General features: G+C 44.1%; 1 pseudogene across 1 annotated transcript; it reads left to right on the top strand.

Annotated features, from left to right (window-relative positions):
- Nucleotides 1–1,322: 1,322 nt before the first annotated feature.
- On the top strand, nt 1,323–10,597 carry LOC309565528 (annotated as a pseudogene). The gene is made up of 3 exons: nt 1,323–1,700; nt 2,110–2,511; nt 10,487–10,597. The product of its transcript is annotated as an uncharacterized misc_RNA (transcript).
- The last annotated feature ends 3,420 nt before the right edge of the window (nt 10,598–14,017 follow it).

Raw genomic sequence — 14,017 nt, forward strand, 5'->3', positions numbered from 1 at the left:
ATGCAGCCGGTACCACTCAGCAAATACCACGCAGGTACCACTTAGCAAGTACCACTCAGGTACCACTCAGCAAATACCACTCAGGTACCGCAGTGAACCACGCAGCCAGCCAGTACCACTCAGAAAATACCACGCAGGTGCCACTCAGCAAATACCACTCACATACCAGTACCACTCAGCAAATACCATGCAGGTACCACTCAGCAAATACCACACAGGTACCACTCAGCAAATACCACGCAGGCCAGGAACCACTTAGCAAATACCCCGCAAGTACCACTCACCAATCAGGATTCACCACAGTACGGTACAGACAGTAGACAGTGCATATGATATCAAGGGCAAGGCTATAAAAAAGCTCTTATGGAAGCCTCATCATCATCATCTACAGCACCTTCATTGAACCATTATTAATATTATTACAAGTCCTTTGAGAGATTTTTTGTGTTACTGCTGTTCAGTTCACACAGACTCACAGACACAGTCACACACACTGACAACACATCCAACTAGTTCAAAGGTAGCTTTCGCAAACTGGAAGTATAAGCACTACTTTTCCCTCGTGGAGGTGAAAGGCGAGAATGTTTATGTAACATGCAACTTATGCACAGGAAATAACAGTCTCTCTACCTCGGTGGAAATTAATTCAAATTTAATGAGGTACCTCACATCGTCTCATGCCGCCACAAAACTAGTGGCCAAGACAGCTGATAACGTGAGCTCCGCTATCAAAGGAGGAGATGGAGCCACCACATCAAAGCAACTGAAACTTGATTTTTTTACCACCACAAACTCGCATAAGGCAGACAGAATTAAACAAAATAATTTCCAGATATATAGTTGAGGAGATGCTGCCGTTGTCGACAGTTGAGTCGGATTCTTTCTGGGCAATCATTGCGAAAATACCTGCGAGACAGGGGCTAGGCCCGCCATGCAAAAATACTTTTTCAAAGTGCATAGATGCCGAGTATGCCAGAATGAATGACGACCTCAAAAAGACCTTTAAACATGTAGACTATATTTCCACAACAGCCGATATTTGGACGGCACATAATAAAAGCTATCTTGGCATAAGCACGTATTGGATAAATCCAAACAGCCTGAAGTGAAGGAAAGCAGCACTAGCATGAAGAAGATTCAAGGGTCGTCGTACTCATGGTGATGGTGGTGAAATTGTGATCACTTTGCCGCCACATCACAGGTGTGCTGCTCACACTTTAAATCTTGTTTCATTTACTGATGTTGACAAGTGGGTACTGTCAAAACGACAAACAAAAGCGATATACAGAAGCGATACGGCAAAATGTACAGGCTTATGGAACATGGCTAGTTGTTCTACGGTGGCTGCAGAGATCGTGGATGACATTATTGCAAAGAAGCTGATGGTCCCTTGCAGTACAAGATTGAATTTTTTTTTTTTTTTTGATGCCCTGGCTCCAATCAGTGAGATTCCTAGGGGTGAGCTGAACAACATCTCGTCCAAGTTTGGGATGACAGCCATCACAGAACGAGAACATCAGTTCATCAGGGAGTACTGTACTGCCATGAGGCCACTTACAGTAGCCTTAGACATTCTTCAGGGAGAAGACAACTGTTTCCATGGTACACTCCTACCCACACTGGAGACATTGATTTTCAAGACCTTGAAACTGAAGAGTGGCCTGCAAATCCTAGTTGATCTTCCAGAGGCAGTTGTGACGGTAAGAACTTTAATTTATTTAAATATCTTTAACCAGTCAGCCAAGCATTGCATCTTATTTTATTTATTTCCCCTCACACTCACACCAAAGAGATGCTGGTAGTTTTAGGTTAATTGGCTCCTGTCTAAATTGGCCCTAGTATGTGTATGTATGAATGTTAGAGGAGGCTTCCTTCTGGGACGACAGCCATGCAGACCAATTTGATGCAGTGTGGCGTATCATGGTCTGAGCACTGACAGACAGGCTAACCAGTGACCCCCCCCCACACCCCTTCAATCTCTGCAGCAATGCTGGCAGCACTCATGTCATACGTCTATTTCCCAAAGACAACCTTTGGATACGCTTAAACTGACGGCACTATATAAGTACCTGAAATAAAATATGTTCTTTGCATTCTTATCATTTCCAGGCAATAAAAACAAGATTTGCAGAGGTGCTGGAAAGCGAGGATGCTGTCTTGGCTGCTGTGACTCTGCCCAAGTTCAAACTGAGTTGGCTTCGGACACAGGTCAGGAAGGACAAGGCCAAGGCAAGTCTGCTGGTGGAGTGCCGGAAACTTGTCCTAGGCCAAGACCAGCTAGCAGGTACCACTACCAGCACATCAACACACCCCAGTAGCAGAGACTCAGCCATAGAGGATGAGTTCTTTTCCTTTGAGGAGGAGAATGACACCTCTTCTACCGCTGAAAGTCAAGTCGCAGATTAGTTTAAATCAGGAGCACAAGACATAGACTCTCTAAATGGATTTGCACTGATAAAGAAAATTGCACTCAGATATAATGCAGCCACTCCATCCAATGCCCCAGTAGAGGGACTAGTGAGTCCCGCAAGTTCGCGGCGGGCCCCATTATGGGATGCGAACTTTAAAAACCTTTAGGTCATATTTGCAGCCACAAAAGACTTACTAGCTGTGCACAAATAGTCCCACCACATGGACAATGTCATAACAGAAGTATTGCAATTGGAAAAGTGGCCCTAAAAAAAATTTTTTTTTTTTTTACAGCGAAAATTTTTTTTTTTTTTTTTTCCCTAAATCAGCCAGAACTGACAGCAGCCAGTAAATACATGTCAAATACATATAGGGTCCATTCACACATCTGTAAAATGGGTCCGCATCCATTCCACAATTTGGCAGAACGTTTACAGACCCATTGATTTTCAATTCCAGTCTGAAAAATTAGCCATTCACAGGATAAATAAGTAAGTGTCGGCCATTCCATGCTCCATGGGTTTTCCTGACAGCTAAAAACGTTGTATTCTGTGGCTGAAGGTACATTAGGCATTCATAGGATAAATAAGTAAGTTGAAAGGCCCCAAAAATTAGCCCACATGCGTTTACCTGACAGCTAAGAACGTTGTATTCTGTGGCTGAAGGTACATTAGGCATTCACAGGATAAATAAGTAAGTGTCGGCCATGAAAGGCCCCAAAAATTAGCCCACATGGGTTTACCTGACAGCTAAGAACGTTGTATTTTGTGGCTGGCGGTACATTAGGCATTCACAGGATACAGAAGTGTCGGCCAGTATAGGCCCCAAAAATGAGCCCACATGGGTTTACCTGACAGCTAAGAACGTTGTATTCTGTGGCTGAAGGTACATTAGGCATTCACAGGATACAGAAGTAGGTTTCGGCCAGTATAAGCCCCAAAATTTAGCCCACATGAGTTTACCTGACAGCTAAGAACGTTGTATACTGTGGCTGAAGGTACATTAGGCATTCACAGGATAAATAAGTAAGTGCCGGCCTGTAACGCTCCTGCGTTTTTAGTATAGGCTGGATTTGCAGCTGCAAAATCTCCACTCAGTAGTCATGTACCAGATCCAACTCTCCAGGACTCATCACCGTGGGCCTGTCAGCTTCAACATACAGATATATACACACTCAATGAGATGTTCCTGGAGTGATAGGATGTATATGATAGTATGAAGGTGATGTGCTGAAGGGACAGGTGTGAACAGTGACAAGGATGGTAATCACTTGATAGGTTTGTATAGGAGAGTTCAAGATGGTATTTAGGAATGCAGATAGGTTAGTATCGAGTATGCTAACAGGTGGTGAGGACAGCAGATGACAAATACAGGATAGACTAACCCAGTGCAAGGATAGATAGTAGTAGACAGGAGAGCTAGCAATCTATGCAGCAGTGCAGATGATAGATGGTAGTAGGCTCAAGAGCTAGCAATCTATGTAACAGTGCAGATGATAGGATAGTATGGATAGGTAGTAACTGTCCTTAATGTGCATAGGTAGATAGTGCAATAAGGTTATGGAGGGTTCCCCTGCGGGGTACTTATCACTTGTAATGTTAGTAGTTTAGAGAGGTCCAGTAGATAAGGAATGATCCGGTAGCGAGATACAGGGATCAGTAGCGAGGTTTCGGTCTGCTCCAGGTAAAGGGAATAGCTGGAGGTTCCGATCGAGAGACAGGCTTGAAAGCATGTGGATAACAAGGCAGGTTGAACGAACAATGTGAGTGAGACCGCCGGTGGTTGAAATAGCCGCTCTGCGGCGCTCAGCAGTGACATCATCGTTCTTAAAGGTATATGCGTATCACCTGAAGAGAAAGGTGGGACGCATTACAGAGAAAGTGGTGATTAAGGGTACCGGAGGTACCGGAATCTTACACGGCCATTCCAGGCCCCAAAAATTAGCCCACATGGGTTTACCTGACAGCTAAGAATGTTGTATTCTGTGGCTGAAGGTACATTAGGCATTCACAGGATACAGAAGAAAGTGTCGGCCAGTATAGGCCCCAAAAATTAGCCCACATGGGTTCACCTGACAGCTAAGAACGTTGTATTCTGTGGCTGAAGGTACATTAGGTATTCACAGGATAAATAAGTAAGTGTCGGCCATGAAAGGCCCCATAAATTAGCCCACATGGGTTTACCTGACAGCTAAGAACGTTGTATTCTGTGGCTGAAGGTACATTAGGCATTCACAGGATAAATAAGTAAGTGTCGGCCATGAAAGGCCCCAAAAAGTTATCGGCTATCAGTTCCAACAAGCCAGCAGTCAAACGTTGGGCAAGAGGGTTATCCAGCATCATCATTTTTTTACGCTCCAACATTTGGGCCACAGAAGCCTGCCTTTTTCCAGAACAACATGAGTATGGCATGATGGAAGGTGGAGTGGAGGACAATTGTGAGGAGAGAGGAGAAGGAGAAGAGGCTGGACGGTGAGAGCCTGGAGTGTGGCTTTGTGGGTTGTGATGGCGTTGCTCCCGCTGGGCTCGGTGATGGGAGTTCAGGTGCCTTCTTGAGGTGGTCGTCCCTAGGTGAGTGTTGGGCTTACCATGACTTATGCGTTGACTGCAAAGGCTGCACATGGCAACACTGTTGTCAACAGCGGACACATTAAAAAAAGCCCACACTGCGGAGCCATGTGCCGGCGTCCTGGGAGCGCCAGATGTGACCGTACATGGTTGATGGCTCGCTCCTGATACATTTTCAGTCTGCTTTGTCCCTCCTGTGCAATGCAAGTTCTGCCTGCTTCTCCTCCCTATCTGCTGGTCTGTCTCTCAATCTGAACTCCCCTCCTCTTCCTCTCTTGTGGGCACCCATGTGACATCTATAGACACGTCATCATCCACATCACCTTTCCCACCACTAACATTTGAGATCTCGGAGTAGGCAGCAACAGCGGGGACCAACCTCCTTGGGCTGACCTGGGTACTGTTGTCAGACTGCTGAGTGGCTGCTGTTGCTCTTTCTGACCCGATGCCAACAATTAATTGCGCATTGCAAATGACTTGCGATGGATCGGAAAATAATTCCAGTGACTCAAGCGGAGGGTATATGGTGGTGGTGGTGTTGGTGGTGGTGTCTTTGGGGTTGCACACAGCAGAAAGTGAAGAGGGTGCCCATAGACAGGATGAGGAGGGTGCAGAAGAGGAAGGCTGGGTAAGCCACTCAACCAAGTCTGGTGTGTCCTTTGACGTAATCGAACGCACCTTCTGAAACTTCACACTTTAGCTCCGGCCTACTGCTCCTGCCCTACCCTACCACCCCTGCGTAAGGGCCTGCCTCTTCCTCTGCCTGTCATTTTTAAATTACCCTGTGACAAAAGTCTCTAGAGAAGTGCAGTATATGTGGAACAAGGTATATAAAACCCCGCTTCAATCTGTGGTATTGGGGGGCCACAGGTTTATCACACCAGTTCTACAAATAATTGGCCAGTAACTGTTGTCACTGTGTGTAGCACAGTTAACGCAGCAAAAGAGGCCAAATTTTTGCAGGACTAAAATACACTCTTAGAAAAGTATACTGTTAAATAACACCCCACTTCAATCTGTGGTATTGGGGGGGGGGGGCACTGGTTTATCACACCAGTTGGAAAAAGAGGGAACCCCCAATTTGGTGGGACTATAAATGCGACTGAAAACTTAGAGAAAGAGGAGACTAATAAGTAAAAAACAACAATACTTTATTTTTGTACCTACATAAAAGAGGAAAATTTGAACAAAATAAACAAAAACCTGACAATATATGCTAAAATTTCATGCAATGAAATTTCACACTCAATATAGAAGACTCCAGGGTACAAATGGTGAGGAGAACCGGAGAGATCCTACGCGTTTCGGGTGAAAAACCCTTCTTCAGGGGTCAACCAAAATTCAAACCACGTAATGTACCTAACAGGTAAAGAATTAATACTATAAATTGAGAATATATATATATAGGAAGAATACACTTCTATTGAGATATCACAATGGTAAATACGTACCGCTTGGGTCCTCATATAAACAGAGATGAACTGTCAATTAAAAACCGGTAAAGTATACCAGTAAGGGAAGATGCCTGATTTCCAATGTACGCATATTTTTTAGGTAGGTATACTTGAAAGATAAGGGAAAAGATGGCCACAGTGCCGCGAGTTGGTGGGCACCACAATGATCCACAACCGATCCAATAAGACAACCCCAATGGGGCACTCATAGGGATGTGTAGAAAAATGTTGCAAACCTGAGGTATATGAGGATACAGAGAGAACAATGATTTGATAAGGTGAAAAAAAGTACAAAAAGAAAAATAGGTAATGGGGTAAGCAGTAGCCACAATACCTGTAGTATATAGGTAGACACATGGCAAGAGGTCATGCAGGTATAGGGGGTAGTTGTCAGCCCAGTATGCTGAGTATACGTTATAGTATGGACATCTTATGTGAAATTAAGTAAAATCCAAAGAAAAAAAAGACAAAGAAGAAAAGTTGCTATGTAAAAATATGTTACACCATATAATGAAGGTAAATATAGTACCATGAAGAAGTAGCCCAAGTGTAGCCCATATAGTTGAGCAGTGAGTGACCAAAATGAGAGTCAACAAATAGTTGACAAATAGTAGCTGCTGTGCCAGAGAAGTCAAGGAAGTGTTAGAACCCCAGCCATAGTCTTAGCCAAGTGGATAAGGAAAAATGTGAATAATAGTGAAAACATCAAGTGTGGGAAAGTCATCAAAATCAACAGGGTGCATAAATGGCCAAAAGAGTAGGTATTAGGGGATCACTCTCATTAAAAGATAGAGAGTACCCCCATGTATAGGAGCTTTAGAAATATTGTCTATTGATAAGTTGATATGAAGGTGTTTGATAATGAAAAAAAGCAAAAAATAATGATGCCATTCAAAAGGTATCAGCAAGAGGAGTTTACTCTATTAGACAAAAAATGGCCAGTAGCACCTCTGTGATGTGGAAAAGAAGGGTCAGTAGGCAAAAAGAGGGTTCAGTGCCTAGAGTGTAGTAAAAACAGGAGGAGAAACAAGGAGAGGTATATAATTTAATTAGTGACAAAATAGCCTGTGACATGCAAGTATAGGGTATAACTTGATCAGCAAAGTAAAGAACATTCATTGTAAGGTTGGAATAGTAATTACCTTCGGTCCGTGCTGGAAATGGCAGCCTCTGCATCTAAATGCAGGGATTGCCAGAAGAAAAGGCGCCCTATGGACACCGGCGCATACGCACAGGTGAGCGCATCACGGTGCATGTCCGAAAATGGGCCAATAGGATCACTCGCCCGGGGAGCGCAGGGCGCGCCCCCACAGGAAGGGGAGGCCAGTCCTGCGATCCACGGGCACCGAAGCGGGAAACCACTTCAGACCAGAAAACCCGGAAGCACCACACCAGTTGTACAAAAAATTGGCCAGTGAGTTTGGCACTGTGTGTAGCAGAGTTAATGCAGCAAAAGAGGCAATATTGTTGCAGGACACAAATACACTTATACAAGTATACTCAGATAACACCCCACTTCAATATGTGGTATTGGGGGGGCACTGGTCTATCACACAAGTTGTACAAAAAATTGGTCAGTGAGTTTGGCACTGTGTGTAGCAGAGTTAATGCAGCAAAAGAGGCAATATTGTTGCAGGACACAAATACACCTATACAAGTATACTCAGATAACACCCCACTTCAATATGGGGTATTGGGGGGCCACTGGTCTATCACACCAGTTGTACAAAGAATTGGCCAGTGAGTTTGGCACTGTGTGTAGCAGAGTTAATGCAGCAAAAGAGGCAATATTGTTGCAGGACACAAATACACGTATACAAGTATACTCAGATAACACCCCACTTCAATATGTGGTATTGGGGGGCCACTGGTCTATCACACCAGTTGTACAAAAAATTGGCTAGTGAGTTTGGCACTGTGTGTAGCAGAGTTTGGGCAGCAAAAGAGGCAATATTGTTGCAGGACACAAATACACTTATACAAGTATACTCAGATAACACCCCACTTCAATATGTGGTATTGGGGGGCCACAGGTTTATCACACCAGTTCTACAAATAATTGGCCAGTAACTGTTGTCACTGTGTGTAGCACAGTTAATGCAGCAAAAGAGGCCAAATTTTTTGCAGGACTAAAATACACTCTTAGAAAAGTATACTGTTAAATAACACCCCACTTCAATATGTGGTATGGGGGGCCACTGGTCTATCACAACAGTTGTACAAAAAATTGGCCAGTGAGTTTGGCACTGTGTGTAGCAGAGTTAATGCAGCAAAAGAGGCAATATTGTTGCAGGACACAAATACACTTATACAAGTATATTCAGATAACACCCGACTTCAATATGTGGTATTGGGGGGGCCACAGGTTTATCACACCAGTTCTACAAATAATTTGCCAGTAACTGTTTTCACTGTGTGTAGCACAGTTAACACAGCAAAAGAGGCCAAATTTTGCAGGACTAAAATACACTCTTAGAAAAGTATACTGTTAAATAACACCCCACTGCAATATGTGGTATTGGGGGGCCACTGGTTTATCACACCAGTTGTACAAAAAATTGGCCAGTGAGTTTGGCACTGTGTGTAGCAGAGTTAATGCAGCAAAAGAGGCAATATTGTTGCAGGACACAAATACACTTATACAAGTATACTCAGATAACACCCCACTTCAATATGTGGTATTGGGGGGCCACTGGTCTATCACACCAGCTGTACAAAAAAATGGCCAGTGAGTTTGGCACTGTGTGTAGCAAAGTTAATGCAGAAAAATAGGCAATATTGTTGCAGGACACTTTAAGCGCAGCAAAAGAGGCAATATTGTTGCAGGACACAAATACACTTATAAAATTATACTCAGATAACACCCCACTTCAATATGTGGTATTGGGGGGCCACTGGTCTATCACACCAGTTCTACAAAAACTTGGCCAGTGAGTTTGGCACTGTGTGTAGCAGAGTAAACGCAGCAAAAGAAGCAATATTGTTTCAGGACACAAATACACTTATACAAGTATACTCAGATAACACCCCACTTCAATATGTGGTATTGGGGGGCCAGTGGTTTATCACACCAGTTGTACAAAAAATTGACCAGTGAGTTTGGCACTGTGTGTAGCAGAGTAAACACAGCAAAAGAGGCAATATTGTTGCAGGACACAAATACACTTGTAAAAGTATACTCAGATAACACACCACTTCAATATGTGGTATTGGGGGGGCCACTGGTCTATGACACCAGTTGTACAAAAAATTGGCCAGTGAGTTTGGCACTGTGTGTAGCAGAGTAAATGCAGAAAAAGAGGCAATATTGTTGCAGGACACAGATACACTTATACAAGTATAATCAGATAACACCCCACTTCAATATGTGGTATTGGGGGGCCACTGGTCTATCACACCAGTTATAATACTTTGAAAGTGCTTTTGTCACTGTTTGTAGTATTGCTGCAGAAACGCTCAACACACCAGTTACAATGCTGCACAATGCACAACACAAATCCACTATAATATGCTTTCTATATTACAAAGTATATTATAAGTGGATTACACCCCTATATAGTGCACTGCACACCTATAACAAATACCAGTCCTTAAAATGACTTTTGTGGACCTTAACAGAGCGATTTGTGTCATTGACGATCTGTTCCTGGTGCACACAGCAGACCTCTCCCTACACTGACAAAAGAGACTGTAGACCTATACCAAATACCAGCCCTTAAAATGACTTTTGTGGATCTTAACAGAGCGATTTGTGTCACTGACTATCTGTCCCTTGTGCACACAGCAGACCTCTCCCTACACTGACAAAAAGCAGAATGTGAAATGGCCGCCAGCTCAGGTATATTTATAGGGTAGGGGGTATGTCCATGTGCTGCAATGTTTTAATTGGCTGTACCATTCCACCTGATGGCTGTGTCATAGGTCAAAGTTCTCCCCAACGTAAACTAATATGGCCGCCGCAAACAACGCCATGTGTTCGCAAAATCGTCGGGCTGCGAACTAGCAAAGTTCGCCGTGAACTGACCCCTGGGTGAACCGCAAGGCCATCCCTAAGAGGGACTCTTTAGCCTTGGGAAACTTGTCATCACTCCAAAGAGGAATAGGCTCTCTGACCAGAAGTTTGAGAAGCTTCTGGTTTTGAAATACAACCACTGGTTTAATACTTAGGATGGAAAGCTTGGATGGATGGGGAGAATGGAAGGATGCTATTGGTGGATAGATGGGTGAATGAATGCATGCATGGATGGATGAGTGTTAGGAAGGAATGAGTGTGGAATGATTGATGATGAATGAATGATGAATGAATGTTTAGGAGCTAAAGTTGAATTTATCTGGCAAATCATGATGACAGTGATTTGAATAGAGGCAGAGGGGACAACCGTGTTTTTTTTTTTGCATTTTTTTCATTAAACAATAATAATAAAAATATACAGTGCAAATTTAAAATAGGCAACTGATATAAAACAGGTAATAAAATGTTTCATTACCTGTTTGTTTACATATATCAGTTTCATATTTTTTATTTGTGCTACAAAGTGTGTATATTTTTATTGTTTAATTTTGGTACATTGTTCAGTATAAAATACTTGAAGTAGGCTACACAGTATGTCTACCAGTTGTGAAGTTGCGTGACGGTTTTATATTTTTATTTTGCACAACAAAGAGTTTATTTATTATTTATTTTTATTTACTTATTTTTGGTACAGTTTAAAGAAGTATAATTTTTTTTGAGACTTGTTTATTGGCCAGTTGTGGTCTCAGGTCTGTGCAAATAAATATAAAAATTTCTAAGCCATCTATTGTGTCTTATTGTTCCACTATAGTAATGATCATATTTTTTTATTTTTTATTTTTTTTAAATAATCTTTTATTTTATTTTCACAATTTGCAAGGTACAAGCACAACAAGACAAAGTGTAAAGCGGAGTAATCAACAAGAAAATGCAGCTCGCATGAATACATAACAATGGTTATAAAGCAGATGGAACTTGAAAGACATCGGCATAAGACAGGTTTATCATACTGTAGAGTGTGCCTATTGGCCAAACAGAGGTGAACCTCAACCAACCCCCATCCCACTGGCAGGGCCCGGCTCCGGAGAAAGTCTTCCGGAGGGGCCCCTCATAACCAATGCCTCCAGTAACCTTAATCACCATGCATAGTTGCTGCTGTTACTGCATGTTGAAATAATGAAAGCAGCAAACACAGAACATAAACACAGAAACCAAGAAGAAAAACAAAAAGAACAAGCCCAGGCCTCAGAGGGGCCGGAAAAAAAAGGAGCAGTAGGAAGAAAGAAGAAGAGAGAGAGAACTAAGCAGCCTAGAGGAGACACGGCCATAGAGGAGCTTGCCAAGCGTCACACGTCACACCCGGAAGTTGAAGGTCCGCCATTTTGTTGGTTGTACTCGAGGAACATTGTCCTGGATATACCCGTGTAATATATACCTTGCTTTGTGTTCACATGGCGAGTGCATGTCTTATTTGTTAATAAAGGCTTTTAATAAAAGTACTACACTATGGACCTTCTCCTCCTATCATTTTCCCCTGTATGAGGCTGTCATGAATTGGAGTATCAGTAGGAGGATCGGGTCCAGTGTATATACTGTATGAGGAGGTTGTCATGTACAAACGGAGGTCTACAGCTATAGCTGCGGATCCCACCCCCAGTAAACTAATCATTAGGGATCTCTTCCGAGTAAAACATCCACCCCGTCCAAGTATCCGTGAAACGAGACTGCTTCCCTTGTAGGGTCAGGACCCTCCTTTCAGCCTCCATAACCAAATTCACTTCCTTCTTCCATTCAGCTAAGGTGGGACAGGTGGGCTGTTTCCAGTGTCGTGGGATGAGACACTTGGCAGCATTTAATAGAAATGGTATGACACCACGTTTGCACCTCTTAATTGCGATGTGGGTATCATGAAAAAGGTACTGGAGCGGGTGCGTTCAGGAGGGGAAATAGCTAGTTTTTGAATCCAAGGATGAACTGCATCCCAGAAAGGTTTAAGGACTGGGCAGTCCCACCAAATATGGAGGAACGTGCCTTCCTGGCCGCAGCCCCTCCAGCAACCTGGATCAGCGGTAGGAAACATTTGCTTCCACTTCGAGGGGGTCCTATACCATTGGGACAGGAACTTGTAGGAGAATTCCTGGATCCTAGTACTAATAGAGGAGACATGGGCAAGGCAAAATATCCTAGACAGCTATTGGGTCGTGAATTCCTTTTCCAATTTCCTCTCCCAGTCCCGAACAAAGTAAGGGACTGAGGAGGATGTTGAGGTAAGGATTCGTTTATGCATATGAGAGAGAAGATGTCGGGAGTCCAGAGGATGGACGAACCACTCTTCCAGGGGGGAAAGTCTATCTATCGGGCGAGGGGGGGTAGGAAGTCTGGTTACAAAATCAGCCATCTGCCGGGGTGGCGTCAGGCGGACATAGGGAAATCCTCAAATCGAGCTCTGAGCTCGGTTAGGGATAGCAGCTGCCCAGACGGTGCACTTGCCGCAAAACGTCTTCCCTTCGTCCCCCCAAGATCGGAAAAACAGAGCATCCTCACCAGGCTGAAACCAAGGGAACCTAGAGGGGAAACCCAGGCTGAAAAATCGCCCCCTGCATTGAGTTTATCCCATACCTGAAGTGTTGCCTTTGTTAGAGGAGATGCCCAATCCGAGAGACCCCTGCCACTCTCTGGGACCCAAGGTGTACCCGCCAAGTTCCTGCCCGCCATCGTTTTTTCTACGGGAACACAAGGTTTGTTGGACGAATCATTAGCCCAGTTCAACATACGGACCAGGGCCATAGCTTTATAGTAAAGAGAAACATCCGGCATTCCCACCCCTCCGTCCTCCTTCCGTCGCCTGAGGATAGCGTGGGCTAGGCACGGGTGCTTACTATGCCCGACGAACTGTCGGAAGGATCTGCGAAGACGTCTAAAGAACAGCTGTGGTAACTGTATGGGGACAGTATTAAGAAGGTATATAAGTCTAGGCAGAATGGTCATCTTTAGTACATTTATAAGTCCGAACCAGGTCAAGGGGTATGACGCCCAAGAGTCCAGGTCTACCTTAATATGCTCCATCAGAGCCCCATAATTCTTATCATAGAGAACTCGTTGGTCCAGGGATATGTGGACACCCAAATAGGGGAGAGAACCCTCCCTCCACTTGAATCCAAAAAAGTGTCGTAGGGAATCAGCCATGTCCGGGGGGACGTGAATAGGAAGCGGTTCGGACTTGTCATAATTGACTTTGAAATTAGAGAGGTCACCAAAGCGGCGCAATTCGCGCATGAGCACAGGGAGAGAAATGTGGTAGTTACCTATATAAAACAACAGGTCATCGGCATAAGCCGAAATTTTGTGTTCCACAGATCCTATGGTGATCCCCGCCATGTCCGGCGTGTCCCGCACTGTGCGCAAAAAGGTTCCAGGGCCAGGGCAAAGAGCAAAGTGGAGAGAGGGCAACACTGTCTGGTGCCGTTATAAATATGAAAGGTATCTGAGAGTAAACCGTTCACCCTGACCCTGGCTCCAGGCCCACTGTAGAGCGCCAGGATCCACCCAAACATCCGGTCCCCAAGGCCCAGGGC

Source organism: Pelophylax lessonae (assembly GCF_965119305.1).
Source record: "Pelophylax lessonae genome assembly, chromosome: 10".
Lineage (NCBI taxonomy): Eukaryota > Metazoa > Chordata > Amphibia > Anura > Ranidae > Pelophylax > Pelophylax lessonae.